This window comes from Herpailurus yagouaroundi, unplaced genomic scaffold (genome assembly GCF_014898765.1).
Source record: "Herpailurus yagouaroundi ecotype Mexico unplaced genomic scaffold, PumYag 189, whole genome shotgun sequence".
In the NCBI taxonomy this organism is placed as follows: domain Eukaryota; kingdom Metazoa; phylum Chordata; class Mammalia; order Carnivora; family Felidae; genus Herpailurus; species Herpailurus yagouaroundi.
In genome coordinates this window covers 11005657-11020527 of record NW_024412420.1, presented here as the reverse complement: position 1 = coordinate 11020527, position 14871 = coordinate 11005657, and positions in this window count along the sequence as shown.

Below are 14871 nucleotides of genomic sequence, written 5' to 3'. Positions count from 1 at the left end.
ATGGATGGATAGATAGAAGAGTGGATGGATGGATGGATGGATGGATGAATAGAAGAGTGGATGGATGGATGGATGGATGCATGGAAGGATGGGTAGATGGAAGGAAGGAAGGATAGAGATGTATGGGACAGTGGTGGATAGGTGTATGAGTAGATTTGTGGCCGAAATTTGGGAGCCTGGAGGTGCCTTTGGAAGACCGGCCATACATGGGGAATGAGTTTCCCACAACTCCCTTAGTTTTGGTCAGCCGTCAATCATCTGGACTGATGGAGAGAAACCATGTCATGGAAAAATCTAGAAGATGCTGACTGACTGGTCACAGCCCGATTTATGTCATATTCATGGGTAGAGGGCAATCAGCTCTCACCTATGAAGTCCAAGGGTCTGAGCATCTGTGACATGTCAGTCGGACACAGATGTGGCTCCTCTTGGGATTCCAGCGCGGCCTTTCCTCTTGCTCTGCCGTTCTCTTCCTTCTTCCTATGTTGGGAAGGACAGCATCCCCTCGCAGATGGATACAGAATGCCGACAGAACTGGTGTGATTCTCCTGCGTCTCTCTGGCGGGCTCCCTCCTCCCCTATGGTCAGGGAAAAGTGACTGGAGCCTCAGAGGGTCCAGTGCCTTCTTCGGGTTTCCCTGAGATTAGCCAGCACGGAGAGGCTCAGAATCGTGGAGATTAGCCTGGCATCTGCCAAGCAGGGTGATGCTGTCGGGAGGGTGACAGCAGCAATGCTGTCCTGACAACAGAAGCTCCCCGAGCTGATCCCCTGAATGAGAGGAGGCGCCTGGAAACTGTAACAAGACACGTAGCTCGGGGACGGGGTGTGGGCATGGGGTGGGCTGTGGAACCCTTTCTCTGCACTGTCCCAGGTACCGGGCCTCTTCTTGGATTCCAGAGGACTCTCTTTTGCCCTTCTCTTGGGGGAAGATCTTCCCTGGGCAGTGTGGGAGGAGTCCCTGGTTGGAGCCCTGCTTTCCATGACAATGAAAGGAGCCTCAGGCAGGGTACCTGCTAGATACATTCTCACAGTATCGTTTCCAGGCAGGGAGCGTTTCCCTCCATTTTACAGATGAGGAAACTGGCTCAGAGGGATTAAAGAATGTGCCCAGGATTACTTGTCATCACATCAAGATTCCCATTTAACTTGGCTTGGCTTCTTTGCCTCATGCAAGGTGTCATTTCTGAGACCCTCACCCCCCTCCTGGAGTCTCAGGTCCAGCTGGGGGGACCAGCAGCTTGAAGGACACGTCAGAGAGACACAGGGGAGGCCTCCAGAAGAACCTTCTGGCCTACAAGGTGTAGAACTCTGCAATGGCCAAAAGAGGAAAGGTGTCAAGACATATTCTTTAGAGAAGGTGACCTGTGGTGGTTCCCACCCAGCTGCATTGCTGGCCGGAGGCGGGGTGGCCAGAGGCCATCAGGAGACACCCCCTTGCAGCCAAAAGGGGGTAGAATCTCCTGCCTGGGTGGGACTTGGGAGTCTTGAGAGGGAACTTTTCTAGATCCGAGGAAAGGCAAATCACGAGAACTGATGCTGGACTGAAGCTGGGTGGTTCGGAGCCCATCCCCGGACGCCAAAAGTAGGTCTGGGGGGGATGCCGGGACATATTTTCTGGGAGACGGACAGGATAATGGTAGTTGCAGGAACCGTGAGGGAAGCCTGCCCCCTTCCCAAGCTGGGCAGTCCCGGAGGCCAGAAGCCTGCCAGGCCCCTGGGGATGCTGAGAGGGCAGTGGGGCCTCTGGCTGAGGACCAGGTGGCCCGGACCCCTGGCCTGTCATCGTCGTTGAGCCACTGGGAGGAGGAGCGCCGGGGGCTGGGGCAGAGGTAGGTGGAGATGGGAGGTCCAGGTGGGCCTGAGCAGAGGGCGGCCCCTCCTGTGTCTCCCCTTGTCCCGTTGGCCTCCCTCCTCTCTCTTTGATGCTTCTCACCACAGACTTCAAACAGACTGCCCTGTGTCTCCACCGCCATCCATAATTAGAGCCTCTCAGGCTGCCTCTCGCTCTCTCCCTTCCCTGCTCTGATCCAATCTGGTTCTGACTCTCCTGTCGCCTTCCTCTCTCCACCTTCTCCCCTCTCCCTGCTCCTGCTTCTCTGGCTCTCTGAGCCTCTCCCATCAGGAACAGGGTCCAGACTGGTCCCCTGGCCGCCCCAGGCTGCGGTCTCCCCCGCTCTCCCCTTCCCTCCTTCTCCGTCTCGTCTCTCAGTCTGACGGCCCACTTGGCTTTTCCGTCTTCGTTGTTGTGTCTTTCCCCCATGTCGCCAAGCTCTGCCTGTGTCTCCTTTTCCTCCTTCCTTCCTTTTGACGTGATCTGCACCCCCTTCCCACACTGAAGGCTGCCGTCGTCTGTGCCTTCCTGGGTTGAGACTGGCTCTAGGACAGACAGGCCCACAGGCTGTCTGCCTCTCCGCTGGTCGGAGCCCTCTGGGCCCTCAGCACAGCCCCAGGGCCTCCCACCCCTCCCTGGACTTCCTTCGGGCCCTTCCCAGGTCTGGTTCTCCTGGCCAGGCTGACCTCCCACTCAGTGGCCCCCTTCATGGCCTTATGGCAGAAGGTGCCTTGTCCTCCTCTTTCCCAAGAGAAGACGCAGTGTCTTTCCAGAACCTTCTCAAGGCCTGGGAAATAGGGGATGAAGAACCATGCAAACCTTCACACACACACACCCCCCCTCGCCCCGTGTCCCATCCCCAGGGCATCTGGTGCCCCAGACCCAGGCCCTCTTGGAGAGACTGACCCCGAGGGGCAAACGTTAGGCGGTGAGTGGTCTGGATGTGGATAGACCCCCAAGGGCTAAGGAAGCCAGGTTTGAGCCCTCTCTTAATGCTGTAATTCTGGACTGGCTCTGTCCTCCCTGGGCCTGGTCCTAAGGATGCCGTGAGGGGGTGATAATAAGAAGGACATGACTAACCCTTAGGTTGGGCACGATGTTTTCCAGCTCACAGTGCCCTTCCCTGGTCACATGGACCTCATGACCTTCAACATGGGTGGGGAATGAAATGAACACATCCTTTTGACAGATGACGGCTTAGAGGCTCAGCTATGCCCCCCAGGTGCCCCTCCTAGAGGGGGAGGGCAAGCTGGCTGGGTTGGAGGCTCAGCCCCATGGGAGTCCAGGCTCCAGATCATGGGGGACAGGCAGGACATATGGGTGGTTCCGGCTGGTTCTAGGCTCTAGGCAAAGATGGGTGCCCAGTGGGTAGATGGGAGCTCAGGAGTCGAGGGGCGATACAGGCACCCCAATATTGGGCCTTTCCGGACAGGCCCCGGGAAGGACCACGCCTGGCGTGTGTGCTCAGGGGATCAGGAACGTGATGGGCTGGGGGAGCATCCCCTCGAAATTGGCCACACCTTGGGCAGAGGGGGGCTTGGCCCGGCAGCCCAAGAAAGTGGGAGTGTGTTTGCGTGCACGATGGTGAGGGAGCAGGCGAGAGCGTGGAGCGAGTGTGTGTGCACACTCAGCGTACGCGGGACTGTGTAGGTGGGTGTGCGAGCGGGCGTGCCTGGGTGAGTGCGTGCAGATGTGGGAGCTTGTTTCTGAACGAGAATAGCCCCGGGTGTCCATGGCTGTGCGTGTGCGCGAATTGCCTCGGCGCTCGGCGCTCCGGGGGTGAAAGAATGAGCACAGACACCAACATCCGGAGCAGGAGGGAGCGAACAGGTGTGAGAGGCTGTGCGTGCGCGCGTGCGCGCTCGTGTGTGTGTGTGTGTGTGTGTGTGTGTATGTGTGTGTGCGTGCACGCGCGCGCATACGCTGGGGCTCCCCCCCCCTCCCCGCCCCCCAAGCTTTTAAATAAGCAGCACCACAGGGCCATCCCCTCCCTCCCACCTGCTATCCTTCCTTCTCATTCCTCCCCTTCCTTCTTCTTCCTCCCCTCCCTGCTCAGCCACCCTTTGAGGACCAAGTGCCAGGACCACTCCCCAATTCCAGAAGCACCCTGGCGACACTCTTTGCTCCCTTTGCTGGTGAGAAGGGGGTCCTCAGAGCCCAGGTTGGGGTGGTTGGTTCAGGAAGGAGGGGCACGCGGCCCCTATCTCTGAGGCCTGGGTGCAGAGGAGAGGAGGGGGAGGAGGAAATAGTGGCCTCCTGGCCTCCTTCTTCCCCACCACCCCAAGGCCCAGCGTGGGAATGGGAACAAGAGAGACCTTTCAGCACCGGGCGTCTCAGTCCTGGGCCTGTGTGACCATGTGACCGTGCCGGGTCAGGGAGGTGGCTCCAGCCTCACTGGCCCTGCCTCTCCGGGCCTCGGCTCCTCACCTATGAAGGCTTCTCCTCCTGGTTCCAGCCTCCGGCTCCCTGGGTCTCACCCTCTCCCCCACCCCGAGAACTCTGACCTGTTTTCTCAGTTCTGCCAACTTGGCAGGGCCTCCGGTCTGAGGTTCTTGGCTGGAGAGAAGCCTGGAAGAGCGAGGGAGGTTTGATTTTTTTTTTTTTTTCTTTTTGCCTTTAGAAATTGGGGATTTGGGCTAAGGCTGGCATGCTCACCCCAGACAGACTTGTCTGAGCACACGGCGGCTGCAGGGAGGGACGGGTTCTTCCGCCACCATGCCCTGGGGGGTGGCCGGCTAGGCAGAAGCCAGCCCTTGCTCTGGGGAGCCCCTTTCTGAGCGGGGAGGAGCAGCCGTGACCCGGGGACCCCTCAGCTTGATGGGAGAAACTAGGGGGGCAGCGCCTGGGTGGCTCAGTGGGTTAAGCGTCATGATCTCGCAGTTTGTGGGTTTGAGCCCTGTGTCGGGCTCTGTGCTGACAGCTCCCAGCCTGGAGCTGCTCCAGATTCTGTGTCTCCCTCCCTCTCTTCCCCTCCTCCGCTCACACCCTATCTCTCTCTGTCTCTCAAAAATGAATAAATGTTAAAAAAAAATTTTGATGGGAGCGATTGGACACACAGCCGGAGAGCTGGCTTCCCGCGGTGAAATAAGGACACGATGACTGGCCAGACAGAACCTTGAGATCCACGGCCCTTCCCAAGGGCTGGGCTGAATGGAGCCACCCAATTCTTTGGATAAATGAAAGAAAGAAAAAGAAAGAAAGAAAGAAAGAGAAAGAGAAAGAAAGAAAGAAAGGAAAGAAAGAAAGTAGGAAGGAAGGGAGGACTCCAGAGTTGAAGGAGACAGAGGGGACAGGTGGAATTGAGCTGTGAGGCCCTGGGCGGCTTTCTGAAGGCCACCGGGCTGCAGGGACAACTGTCTTCACCCTGAAACTCTGCATGCTTGTGGCTTCTGGCATAGTGTGACCATCGGGGCCTCACCAGGGCCCTGGAACCAACCCCTTGGGACTGACCCTTCTTCATTGTCTCTTTCTCTTTCTGCCTCAGTCTCCCACGAATATTTTGGGGAGACTGTGAAGGGGCTCCCTGCCTGCCCCTCCTTGGAGAGATCACTCAGCTTTTGGGGAGGAAGCAGGGTCCTCAGCACTGGGGGACGGGATGGGAGGGCAGCCTGGGACCCCCACCTTTTCAGCTTCTGGCTCACTTCCCCCTGCCCCCCCAACTCTTCCCCAGATCCAGGAGATCCTGGCTTGTCTCTTGGGGCACTCGGCTGGAGGAAGAGGGCAAGGGGGTGGTGAGAGTGCAAAAAGCCACCACTGGCTCATCCCTGTGGGGGGAGGGGGGATGGGGAGAGCGCCATGGGGAGCTCTGGAGAATGGAGCCTCTGGGGGTATCTGGGACCCACCCATTCCCAGGTAGCCTGCTTGGCCGCAGCCTCGAAAACCAGGCTCAGAGAACCCCAGAGGTGACTGCGTGGGTGGAAACAAAGTCCAGGCCACCCCATTCTGGATGGTTCCAGTACTGTCAACCCACTCTGCCTTCCTGTGCCTTATTCTCTGCCTGGGGAATCAGGTAGAGGGGCGGTGGGTGGGTCCTGAGATTGGTTTTTCCCCCATCAACTGAGGGGCTCTTGGGAGCAGGGAATACGTGTCCCCATAGAACTGTTTCCAGCTTCAAGCGAAAGGGAACTGGTGGGTGTGAGCAAGGATAGAAGGGTCTAGAATTAAATCCTCATGGTAGATGGGCCCCTTTTCTTCTTGCAAGAAAGTCAAGGTTCTAAAGGGCTGAGAGCGGGCTGACCTTTTGCCGGGTGTTAAAAGCTCCATCTTGGGGGCGCCTGGGTGGCTCAGTCGGTTGAGCGTCCCACTTCGGCTCAGGTCACGATCTCACAGTCCGTGAGTTCGAGCCTCGCGTCGGGCTCTGTGCCGACGGCTCAGAGCCGGGAGCCTACTTCAGATTCCGTGTCTCCCTCTCTCTCTGCTCCTCCCCTGCTCATGCTCTCTCTCCGTCTCAAAAATAAATAAAAACATTTAAAAAAACTTTTTTAAAAGCTCCATCTGACCCAAACTGGCATGTGTTGCAATGGCTCAAATAGCTATATTTATAATCGATTGCCACGAACACATCTCAGATAGGAGCTGCTGGAGTTTGTGAGCACTCTACGCGGAGCCCAGGCAGTCCTGAGACACAGGCGGGAGAGGGCTGGTTTCCCTCCCATTGTAGGTGAGGAAGCCAAGGTTGAGCGACACCCGCAGTTCAGGATGAGGGCCGGATTCTGGGCTCGGGGGCCCCTCTTTCCCACGTTCAGGAGATCAGTTTGGTCCTTGGAGCCAGGAAAGCCTGGGGTCCCTCGTGGGCGGGCAGTGCGTCTGCTTCAGACCAGGGGGAGTGGAGAGGCTCGCCTCAGGCTGAGTCCAGACAGCTCCCCACCCTGACACAGCCATCGCCCCCCAAGTGCTGAGCCCCCTCAACCTGGGCGCTTAGGCTCCTTTCTGCGGAAGTAACGCCTTCTCTCTAGAGGCTGAGCCTGGCAACCCCAGCCAGCATCTTGCAGCTCTGGGGCTCGCTGGGGGCTGGCGGGAGGCACAGGGTCCCCCGTGCGTGGGTGGGAGATGTGAGTGGGAGCCCTTTGACCTGGTGCCATGGTACCCAGAGCTGATGCCAACGCAGCCCCCCTGCTGTCAGCTGGCCAGGCCACTCTAGAGCACATTTTTCTCTGGGGGACATCCTCCTCCCCACCTGGGCTCCCAGCCTCCCCACCACGCCCACCCAACGAGCCAGACCTCTCCACGGACCATCTCAGAACCCTCTGTCTTCCCCCTTCCTGCTCTGGGCTCCTGCTCGAGCCGAGCCGGGCATCTGCTAGGTACTTCACCCAGCTGACCTCACTGAATCTGCCTGAGAATAGGGTGTCCCTAGGCCGCATTTTAGGAATGAGGAACTGCGGCCCAGGCAGGTAGAGTGACTAATTCAAGGTCACGCAGCTAGGCAGCTGCCAGAGGCGGGGTGCAGCCTATCAGGCTCCAAGGAGGGTAGAGGCAGAGGGAATGCTATAGGGGGAGCTCAGAGCTCGGCAAGGGCTTTGAATGCCTCCCTCAGGAGCCTCAACTTGATTTTGTAAGCGTAGATGTTCCTGTGTTATAACAGGAAAGTTACACAAGAGCAGAGAGCCAGACTGCCCAGGTGCAAGCCCTGCTCTGAACGCCGAGCTGTGTGACCTTGGGCAAGTTGCTTAACCTCTCTGGGCCTCATGTCTTCGTCTGTTACAAAGGGCGTGGCAATAGTGCCTAAGCTTGCTGTGGAGGTTAAAGGGGTTAATGAGCCTACGGTGCTTTGGGGGAGACAGCAGTGCGAGCACTTTATATTTGCATTCGTCCTGGGGGCTTCCAAGGGGACCCCTCCCTTCTCCCTTTCTTGCGGCCACCCCCCCCCCACCCCGCTCCTTCACCATCCCGTCTTTGAGGAATGAGAGACGCCGCCTTGAGTAAGGAACCGAGCCTGTGACCCGCCACCGGCAGAGGCCCCCAAGTGCCCTGCAGGCTGCTCGAAGCCCCTGCTCATCTCTAGGTGTGGCAGGTGGAGGCGGGGCGGGGGGGGGGCGATGCTGGTGGCCAGGAGGCAGAAGGGGGGCAACATGGAAAAATCTGAACTGATCTGAAATAGCCTTCCTCATGACCAGCTCTGTTCGAAGAGGCACGAAGGGGATGCCTCCTTGTCCAGGCTGTGGGGGAGGAGAGGGTCTTCGGGTGCTGGGTGAGGAGGAGTTGGGGCCGGCTTCTGCCATAGGGAATGGGTGGGAGGTTGAGGGCAGGCCTCCAGGCAGAGGAGGCCCGCCAGACAGATAGGTGGAGACGGCAGCCGCCGCCCAGGTGGGGAGATAAGTGTCTGGAGAGGCTCCCAAGCCACCCACAGGCTTGGTGTCCCCTAATCCCTGCAGAGCCTGTGGCCTCCTCCCCAGAGCTCCTTGACTCCCAGTCTCCCCCTTCCTGTCTCTCAGGACCCCACCCCTTCACCCCCAGCTGGAGCCAGGAGTGGGGCTGTGGACGAAGGGGCAGACAGAGCCTGCAGAACACAGGATGGTCCCTTGGGTTGACCCGGCTGACGGGGGTGGGGGAGGAGCGGGGTGTCCCAAGGCCTGAGAGGCACAGGACCTTTCCTGATGGTGGCAGGAGACAGTAGAGTGAGGGGGGCAGGATGAGACCCCAGCTGTAGGCCAAGGGCTTTCTCCTAGGGGGGATTGATAGGAAAGCGACTTGGTCCTTTCCTCCCCTCCTCCCCTCTCTCCTTCCCTTTTATTCTTTTCTAGCACTGAATGCACTGCCTGACACATAGTAGGTGTTCAATAAATATTTTTTTTTAACGTTTATTTATTATTGAGAGACACAGAGACCCAGAGCGTGAGCAGGGGAGGGGCAGAGAGAGAGGGAGACACAGAAGCCGAAGCAGGCTCCAGGCTCCGAGCTGTCCGCCCAGAGCCTGACGCGGGGCTCGAACTCACGGACCGCGAGATCGTGACCTGGCTGAAGTCGGACGCTCAACCGACTGTGCCACCCAGGCGCCCCAAGCCTGGCTCTTTTAACACTTACTGGCTGTGTGACTTGGGCAAGTCCCTTGACCTCTCTGTGCTTCTGTTTCCTCATCCGTGAAGTGGGTGTAGTAATAGTAACCCCCTCATCGGGTTATTGGGAGGGTTGCGTTGGTATTTGGAGAGTGGCTAGAAGTGGGCTCGATGCGTGGAAAGTGCCGCGTAAGCGTTTGTTAAATAGAATAAATAAATAAACACTTCCGCACAGCGACATCTGTGGACTTGTGGCTTGGCGCACCGGTTGTATTTTCTCGCACATGTTAAAACAGTGAACTATTAACTATTACTCTGCCTGAAATCCTTCCATGCCACCAGCAGGAAGTGGGCCCAGACGAAGCCTCCCCTGCTGCTGTCTGTGCCCAGGTATATTTTACATGGTTTTTTTAAAAATTTTTTTTCACGTTTATTCATTTTTTGATAGAGACAGAGCATGAGTGACGGAGGGGCGGAGAGAGAGGGAGACACGGAATCCAAAGCAGGCTTCAGGCTCTGAGACATCAGCACAGAGCCCGACCCGGGGCTCGAACTCATGGACTGCGAGATCCTGACCTGAGCGCAAGTCGGACGCTCAACCGACTGAGCCACCCAGGCGCCCCTATTTTACGTGTTTTAATCCCGTGCTAGCCTTAGCTCATTGACCTCTTCCTGTGGGTACCACTGCGGCGTCCTTATCGGCCTCGCGGTCACTGTGGCCTGGCCCAGGCTGCTGTGCAGTAGGATGTCAGGCCTGCTTGTATCCCGCGTCCTGCTGATGGCAGTGACACTGCTCCGCGGGGCGTCACCGTTCCCAACAGGCACTGACGCAGGGGGACACCTGTGCCGGGAATCTTCCCCAGGAGTGTCTTGTCCCGAATCCCAGAGATTCCCTGCTCTGCCCCAACCGAGCCTCTGGAGTTTTAGCCTTTCGCCCTTCCTGAACCTGGGAGGAGAGGAGAGGGAACCCCGGGGAAGTCAGAACGGTAACAGATTTCCGAGACCCGGGCACGTTGCCTTCGATGTACCCTCTGGGCGCCTCCTATTTGATCTGGCTGCAGGACTTTAATTTGCCTGTCGTTTGAGGTTAACCGCCTTCCTTAATGAGGCTGGGGATGGCCAGGGCAGGTGGGGAGACAAACCCCTGAAGGTTCGAGGGGTGTGATGGCTTCCCTTGGAGGCCCCCGGGGTGGGTATGTGGGGCGGTGCACCACCCCATCCTGTCCTGCCGGGAAGGATCCAGGGGAGGGCATCACAGTTGCCATGGGATGGGGAGGGGAGAAGGCCCTCACGCCCTTCCGTCTACCGGCCGGTTCTGCCCAGGCGCAGGGTTTCGAGGCAGAGGGCTGGAATCACAGCCGGAAGGTTCAAGGGCAGACCCCAGGGAAGCCCTCCCACCAGCCCCAGAGAGGGTGGAGGGGCTGGTGGAGGACTCTGAGGGTGTGGGAAGAGCTGTGTGGGTCAGACTAGGGGCTCCCATAGCAACATTGTATCTCCGCCATAAACTGGGGGCTCCCTGAGGGCAGGGGCAGTGCCTCTCAAGGCAGAGGGCCCTCACTCTGCTCACTGCAGGCCTCTGGGCCCTGAGCCCCTCCACCCCACCTCACCCCACCCCCTTGGCCTTCTGTGTTCTCTCTCTGCCCACTCTCCCTCCCTCCCTCCCTCCCTCCTGTGCACACGCACCACCAGGAGACTCCCTTTGAAGTCTTGCTGAGTCGTGTTGTTCTTATGACAGAGTAAACAGGACTGGCAGAGCCCTGGTAATGAGGCTTTTCCGGGGGAGGGGGCCTGCGCGGGGCTCCCATCAGATAAGACAGTCTTTTGCTGCCTCTCTGTTTGCTATTCTAATGAGGGACGCAGCTGAGAGACAGGTGGGTCCCCGGCCTGGCTAGGCGCGGGGCACCTGCCTGTCCATCCTGCCCGAGACGGGCCATGTGGCCAGTGACTTCCAGGGTCCCGTGAAGCCCTGCGTCCAAGAAGGCTTTTGGACCATCCCTGCAGTTCCAGCTGAAGGCGGGGGCCTTGGTTGCAGCTTTCACCCCGAGGAGAGCCTTCGCCGAGCTGTTAGAGAAAGGATTTGGGTCGGACTCCGGGAGGAACTCCCCAGGTCGTAGGGGTGCATGACATTAACCGTGCCAGATCTGGACCGGCAGGGGGGCAGAGTTAGGGGATGAATCAGTCCAGCCTTCGAGGGGCCAGCCCGCTGGGGATATGGGGAGGTGGGCGGGCAGTGGGCAGGAGAGGGAAGAAGGATGCTCAAAGGGTGAGCACGGAAGACGCTTGAGGCTCATACATACACAACAGGAATACGATTGGTCGTTTTCTGGCTCATTTTCCTCTTCCAGGCATAATCCTCGGGTCGTACGAAAATGCTGGGGAGACAAAGGCCAGCAGCGTGGTCAGCTCCGGTGACGATGGGGAGGGGGGCACGGTCCATCTGCGGGTGAGTCGTAAACGTAAGGGAAACCTGTGACATCAGTCCTTCAGGAGGGGTCACCGGCCATCCCGGGCCTGCCCCCGCCTCCAGACTGACCTCTCCCTCGTCGTGCCAGGAGTCACATGCCCTGGCTTTGACTCCTGGCATCTCCACTGCCTTCCTGGCTGGTCTTGGACAAAGGCACTCACTCTGCTCAGAGCAGGCCTCAGAGTCTGGCACTCCCAGGGCTCTGGTGAGTCCTCCAAAGGCCGCTTTCAAATCCCCATTTTCACACCTCTCCTTCTGGAAGTTCTTTCTGCTGTCTGCCCCCCGTCCCTCCTCTGATCCTAACAACGCGTCGCGTCGCCCAGTGCAGCCTCCGTGCGGGGCAGGGCGTGTTGGTCCTTTCTGGCCTCAGTTTCTCCCTTCTTAAGTGCTGCCTCCCCACTTCTCCCCCCGCCCCCCGCCGCACCCCCTCCAGCCCTGCACGGTGAGATAATGTCTAAGAGATACTTGGAGTTACTTGGAGGAAGAGGCCAGACAGTGAGTGACCAGAGGTGATTATCTGGCGTGACTAAAGCAGTGGTTTCCCTCCCCTCAACCCGGGCAGAAGGGAGGGGGACATCTGAGGTCATGCTCCAGGAGGAACTTCCCCAGAAGGGCTAGGCCCTGGGGAAAGCCTAACTTGGGGTGGGGGACAGGGGCAGGAAGGAGGCTGGGGACTCTGCTTCAGGTGGCTTTTCCCAGGGGAAAAAGAAAAACGCTACCACCAACAATAAGGCATCCTCGTTAGGAGGGGCTTCGAGGCAGGGGGCTGGCCAAAATGGCCTTCCCCTCCTCCCCCTGCCCGTCTCCAGCTCAGCCTGCCTCTTCTGTGGACACTGTTGTCTACCCTTGCCCTTGCCCTTTGTCCTTCTTCCCTCCCGCTCTGAGCCTAGACCTAGCTCCCTCTTCGCCCTTCCTCCCCATCCCACCCCTTCCTCGGGTCCCCGACAGCAGAAGCCCAGGTCCCCACGCCCCTTGGGCTAGGGGGCTCCCTGCAGGCGGAGGGCCCACTCTCTGCCTCTCTCTCTGCCCTCCCTCCGCCGGTCCCCTGCCCACCCTGCCCCCAGAGTCCTGCAGAGGGGCCGGGGAGCTGCCTGCCTTGGGGGGGGGGGGGGACCGCGCAGCCGGCCTCTCCTCCTCAGGCTCCCCTCCTGGGACAGAGCCCGTTTGGGGAAAGCGTGCAGTTCCCGCTGAGGCCTCTGGGTGCTGCCCGACAGCTATGCTTGGTCCCTCCCCTGAAGGGCCCTGGCACCTGCCAGGTTATTTTCACCTTAGCTCCAGCCATCTTCCTGCCTCCCCCAAAGGGGCCGCCTGCACTTGCAAAAGAGAAGCAGCCACTGACACGAAATAGTTTCACTAACATCACTACGGGGAAAGCGAGGCAGAGAGAGGCCACAGCTCTCATGGAGGGGGAGGAATCCTGACAGACTTACGGAGACAAGAAGGAGCCTATGGAGCTGGGGTTAGCTCAGTGCCTGTGCGTGGGAAGCAGACGCTCAGGCTAATTCTGGTCTCTGGGTACCAGAGGAGGACAGGGCAAGACGAGGACCCACCACAGGGGACAGAGTCTGAGGGTGGCGCCCAAGGTCAGCCTTGGAGAACAGCCTTGGCTGTGGTCTTGTGTGGAGCTCCGGCGAGGCCTTTCAACTCTTCCCTTGTATCAGACTTCCGGTGTGTTGGGAAAAACTCCTTCAGGGACATTTGGACAGTTGAGGGTGGTGGTGGGCCAGCGACCTTTGCTCCCTGAGCTCAGGGGCAGGGTCTCTGAAGGTCCCATGCAGGCAGGGCCTGTCCTGGGGCTGGGTGAGACAGGAAGGGACAGAGAAGGAAATAGATGGCGGGGGGGGGGGGGAGCTGATCTGTGGGGAGGTGCCTCCCCATTTGACCTCCTCCTCCCGCCCCCCATGCAAGCCCCAGCACCGTCTGAGCTGGACTTGAGGAGGTGATGGCAACTTTGAAGGTGGGGCTGAGAGTGCACGACACGGTCTGATGTCAGCATGAGCGGGCCCCAGTTTGCGGAGCTGAGAAGCTGTAGGTTTGAGTGTGTGAGTGTGTGAGTATGCGTGCATCCAAGCCCAGCTGAAGTTCTTTCCAGGCCTTCTTTACTCTAGGAAGGCCCCTACCCGCCCTGAACACTCCCCTGAGACGCGGATGTCCAGTCTCGCCCTCCGCGGACCCGGTGTGTGTCTGACCCTGTGGTCAGACCTGTTGCGTTGCACGGGGGACCACCGCGGCCTGGCCTCCCTCACGGTACCGGAGCCCTTGGGGCAAAGATCAGGCTCCTTCTCTAAACCCTGTGCCTGGGCTGGAGCAGGTGATCTGGGAGTATACAGTGGAGCTCAGGCTCAGAATGGTAGGGGCAGGCCTCTCCCTGGTGTGAGAAGGGTGTCTCCAGAAGTCATCACCTCTACTGCATTGCCTGAAGGGCAGACAAGACCCCCTGCCCTGCCCTGCCTCCCCACCCCCCACAAAAGGTATGCTTATTTAAAAAAAAAATTGTTGCATCTAAGAAATCGCGAAAGTGCTACAGGCTTGTTGTAAAATTTAAACAATGCAGAAGTCTGTAGAATAGAAGAGCTGCTCCATAAGCCCAACCCCCCAACAGGCTAACTGTGGTTAATGTTGGTGTGCTTCCTTTCAGAACTTTCTAAACACTAAAACCTTTTCTTTCCCCTCCGACATAAATGGGGCGTTACTAACAAATAGTGATAACGAATAGCTCTTCAACAACTTGTTTTTTAACGTTCCCTGCCTGCATACACAATGTTTTTTTAAAAAAATTTTTTTAATGTTTATTTTTGAGAGAGACAGAGCACGAGCGGGGGAGGGGCAGAGAGAGAGGGAGACACGGAATCCGAAGCAGGCTCCAGGCTCCGAGCTGTCGGCCCAGAGCCCGATGCGGGGCTCGAACCCACAGACGGCGAGATCATGACCTGGGCCGAAGTCGGACGCTTCACCGACGGAGCCACCCAGGCGCCCCAGAGCCATCTCACATTTAGGGGCCACGGAAGAGCCCCTGTGTGGAGTCAGTCTAACCTCTCTTATTAGGGGCATCTAGACGGAATCTGATTTTTCGTCCTCGCAGTAACGCCGAACCAAGATGCTTGTCCAGATGCCTCACTGCTGGTGGGCGCGTGCTTCTTTCTGTAGAACTGACCCCCTCAGACACACAACAGTGGCGCCAGTGGGTGTGTGACAAGCAGTCTGACAGACACCTGCCCAAGTGAATGATGCATTCACCACCACCTTTAGAGGAGGGCATCCTGCCTAACCCCCCCCCCCGCCCCCCGCTCCTTGGCGGTCCAATCTTGGGGTGGGTCTGACCATTTGGGAAGTCCTTCCTCAAGTCTGACCCAAATCCCCTCTGGTTTGTTTTGAACCCTCCCCAGATCCCCCCACCCCGGGGAAGGGTGGCGGTCCGCTGGCTGGGTGGGCTGGGGAAGGCTGCTGTCCCACTGTAGAGTGATGCGTGCCTCTTGGGGGGGAAGGGGAGCATTCTTCTCCTCTCATTGGGAGCTTCTTGCAGAAAAGAGGAGAAAGTTCTCCTGGGAGGACCACAGAAGCCCTGGATAATCATCGCTGGA